At 39.2% G+C, this 4442-nt stretch overlaps 1 protein-coding gene across 5 annotated transcripts in view; it reads left to right on the forward strand.

Annotated features, from left to right (window-relative positions):
• The window catches only part of Unc5c (unc-5 netrin receptor C), a 397832-nt gene that overhangs the window by 179343 nt on the left and 214047 nt on the right, over positions 1-4442 (forward strand). The window lies entirely within an intron of this gene.

Raw genomic sequence — 4442 nt, forward strand, 5'->3', positions numbered from 1 at the left:
AGATATCACAGGGGGAAAATTTTAAAATGCATCAGTCAATCTAGTCTAGGAATACTCAGATTACTAATTATATTCCAGAAATATTTTTTGTTTATAAATTCCACAATAATATTATGTTTTGAGCATCCTTATTTTATTCCTAGATCTATGGCTATACCACTCCTTGGCAAATACTCAAAGGACTCATCCTATTGCAGCAATACTTGTACATCCATGTTTGTTGCTGCCCTTTTAACAATAACTAAGAGATTAAAGTAACCTAAGATTTAAAGAAATTTTATGAAGAACTTTGCACTCAGGAACATTTTTTTTTCTAGTGATTTTCATTTTAAAATAAGTAATCTGCACTTGGAAAATCTTCTAATCTTAATTTCAGTGATTTTATTAAGAGCAAGTTCTACTTTTATTACAGAAGAAATATTGAAATATTTATTAAAGTTATTTTTCAAAATAATCCATTGTGAATTTAGTTATTTTGAATGTATGAAAAGTATATTTTCTATGAAATAAAGAATCTTAGAGAAGAAATTTTATTATTGGTTGTTGACTTTGAAATGTTTTCTTCAAGTCAGGTGTGGTGACATGCCTTTAGTTCTAGCACTTGGGAGGCAGAAGCAAGCAGATCTCTGTGAGATGGAGGCTCTCTTGGTGTACATAGCGAGGCCCAGGCAAGCTGAGGGTATGGGGAGACCCTGTCTCCAATAGACAAAAATTAAAATAAAATACAATGAAATATTTTCTTCAGTTATGCCCTTCATTACCAAGTTGATTCATTTCTGTGGTAAAGTAGAATTCCTACTACTTATATGCTGTAGTTTTAAAAAATTCTTTTTGATTTATTTATTTTGATTTTTATAAGTATAAGTGTTTTGCCTGCATGAATTTAAGTGCACCCATCTTGTGCTATGCCTATGGAGGCCAGAAGAGATGTGTTGGATCCCCTGGACCTGGAGTTACAGTTATTAGCGACCATGTGGATGCTGGGAAAAGAACCCAGGTCCTCTGGAAGAGCAGCTAGTGTTCTTAAGCACTAAGCCATCTCTCTAGGCCCTCTCAGTTTTTAAAGATTTGTTTTTATTATTTTTAATCATGTATATGTCTGTATATGAGTTTAAGTGCCCATGGAAACCAGAGGCATCAGATCCCCTGGAATTGGAGATGCAGGAGGTTGTGAGCCACCTATTGTGGGTGCTAGGAATCTAACTTTGTCCACTGCCAGAGCAATAGGCACTCTTAACCACTGAGCCATCTCTCTAGCCCTCTAATCATTTTTAATTCAGCTTTGTACTTGTCTATTTTAGCCAAATGCTTATTGAGTGTCTCCTACATGATATACCACTAGATAGGGAGATGAAGCAGTGTGATGCAATGCCCATGGCCTAGCAGCTGTTAAGTACTTTCAGTATATATTATGATGTTATGTATTACTCAGTGTTGCTCACTTGACATGCTGACTTAAATATTCGGTATTCAGTTCTACTTATTATATTCTTCTAATTTAACTATGATATTTTGAACATTACAAATTAGTAATGTGATATTTTTACACTTATGTTTACATTACGTATAATTAATTACATGATTCTTGCACTTTCAAGCTTTATCTCTTTCTGTGAAGGAGTCTGACTGCACCAGTCTATGACATTCTTAGACCATGGTTTAGAGGGCTTGCTGCCCTACATTCCTGCTCTAGAGCATCTCCATTCTACTCCCCCCACCTCTGCCACTTCTCACCCATTTCCTGTTCTGGATTATGTTGTAGTTAACCATGTTTCTAGGATTTCTGCTGAACTGAGTCTGCATGAACCATTCCTTTCTGTCTGTGATCCCAAGGATAAATCTTGCTATGCAGTATGTAAATCCTTAGTTGCATGGAGTATACAAGGAGAAAATGTCAGAAGTGTGGGTAGAATTGTTCATTGGGCTGGGATGGCCATGTAGGTGTGGGCAAGAATCCTCATCAAGTGATCTGGATTGGGAGATGTGGACAAGGATGCTCATCAAATGATCTGGATTGGGTGTATAAATAACACAGCCCCACGAAGCTCTAAAACACTTAAAGAATGACTGTTTAGAACTTAATCTTATGAGTCCCTTCAAGGAATGTTTGTCAAGATTGGAGGGTAACAGATATCTTATATAAGAGTTTATTAGCTTGATTTGTGACCTTGGAATATTTAGACATGTGGTATGCAAGTCTCCATTTCAGCTATTGTTTCGAGTCCAGCGAAATATTCAGAATGTCTGGGTCTAAGTGTTATTTTCCTTTGTTTCTTGAATTACTTTACAAATTCATTTACGATGTGTCTTTGAGGGCTACATCTTTGATACTACCTATTTACTTAAATCAGAACATACGCTTCTGAAGTTTTGGGTTGAGATGTAGACTTGCTTTTAATATAGCTGAAATGCTCATTCTTAGGTCTTTAGATGACAACTGAAGGTCAATTGGAAATTTTGTCTCATCTCCACATTTATAATTGCTTAACAAAGATGACACAGTCTCTTTTTCTCTCACCTTCATTCATTCCCAGATGAATTAATGGACACATCTGCCTTCTTCCTACATTCATAACAACGTGTCTTCCATCCCTGTCCCATACTCTTCACAGCTGGTTGTGTCCTGCAAATCAGAAGTTCATCCATTTACACAATATCTATTTGCTGGGTACAGGCTTGTGCCGGTAACAGAGCCAATGCTGAGGTAAACTGGTGAGAACGAATGTTGAAGACATTTGAAAGAAGGAAATGATGCCAGTATATAGGGGTGTCTTTGAGAGCAACAGTCTTCTCTGCTCTTGATGAGCTTAGCTCAGGGGGCTAGGGTCCTGGAAAACCAAAAGCCACCAAAGCCACCCCAAGGCAGGGGCTTTAAGGTTAATGTCACAGGGATTCAAAGACTGAAATTCACAGATCATAGAGAGTGAGTTTTAGGAAGAAATATTTTATTTTAGGGAGCCTAAGAGAAAGAAAGCAGAGCTTCTGCATGGCAGGAGGGTTCCCCAGGAGTAGGACAGGATTGAGGGTTGCTACTCAGGCATGGAGAGGTGGCGACAGTCAGTTTCTTTCCATTCCAGCTATCCAGGTGCCTCTCAGTGTCAGTCCTGACCTCACATATCATTTCCAGGAACAGAATACTCCTTTAGGGAAAGAGATAAGGAAAAAAACAGGCCCTTCTACTGGCAGGCCTGGCCTCTGGCCAGGGCAGAGTCAAAGACATTTTGGCTTAAACCCTTCTGGCATCTCTGGTCTCTGTCAAACAGGAGGCTGCCAGCTGGTCCAAGGATATTTATGGCTTTTAGTCAAGAGAAAAAGTATTCTCTTTGGGTTTTTTTTTGTTTTGTTTTTTTTTTTTTTTTTGCCTTAAAACCGCCTAGCCAATTTCTATCTCCTATTCTTATCATAACCAGATAAAATATGGATTAGTAAACAACATATACCACAATGTCAGGCAAAGATAGAAACCCCAAAGAAAAGCAATAATAGCAGGTCAGGACAAGTGGCAGTAGAGACACACAGACAGGTGGAGACAGCAGGATATCACACAGAAATCTTCTGGGAAGCCTGAGAGGGACTCCAGGAAACGTCCAACAGCCTAAGGGAGAGAAGGATGGGAAATGGGGTGGAAGATGGTGTCAGCTCAGGCTAAACAAGCCTGATGGCTTGTGTTCACATAGGTTTAAGAAAGATCCCTCTGTCTGTTGGGGATCACAATGTTTGGGAATTCTGCAGAAGACTCCATAAGAAACGGTTGAAAGGAGATGTAGCAGGCCATGTAGAAAGCAGCTCTGACCAAATCTGTCTGCAAGGCATGCTGGAAGAATCCCCTGCCCATTTCTTCCCCTTGCAGAGTAACTCCCAAGGAGTCTCCTCCATGAGGTCCTGGCATCTGATGCCACTTCTTACACTAGCTTTTTAGAAACGCAGATGCTACATTTTTGTTGTAGTTGCACCTCCTCAGCCTTATAGAATGAGTTCAAAATACCTTTCTCAGAGACACAACATGAAAACCTCCCCGATGGTCGTGAACTCCCAGCCACACCTTGCTTGGAGCTGTATTTTAACCTCTACTTTATATCCATTTCTATCGCATCAGGATAATTTTGAATTTGGAATAAATATTGATTTTTAAAAATAAAAGTGTAGTATACCCAAATAAGGTTAAAGAACTGAAAACCAGTGCGTTAAATCCCATAAAATGGTTTTTGTCTAGTTCCCAATTTTGCAGAATGAGAAAGAAAGGGAGAAATTTAAAAAATCACTAACGCTGTGTGTTGTGGTACATCCATGTTTGTAAACTCAGCAGTTGGGAGGCTGAGAGGGAGGAGAATCATGTGTTCATGGCCAGGGCCAGTTTGAGCTATAGAGAGAGACCTGAAAGGGCAGGAGACAGACAGACAGAGAGAAAGAGAGAGAGAGAGAGAGAGAGAGAGAGAGAGAGA

The sequence above is a fragment of the Nannospalax galili genome, unplaced genomic scaffold (assembly GCF_000622305.1).
Source record: "Nannospalax galili isolate Female #2095 unplaced genomic scaffold, S.galili_v1.0 scaffold189, whole genome shotgun sequence".
Lineage (NCBI taxonomy): Eukaryota > Metazoa > Chordata > Mammalia > Rodentia > Spalacidae > Nannospalax > Nannospalax galili.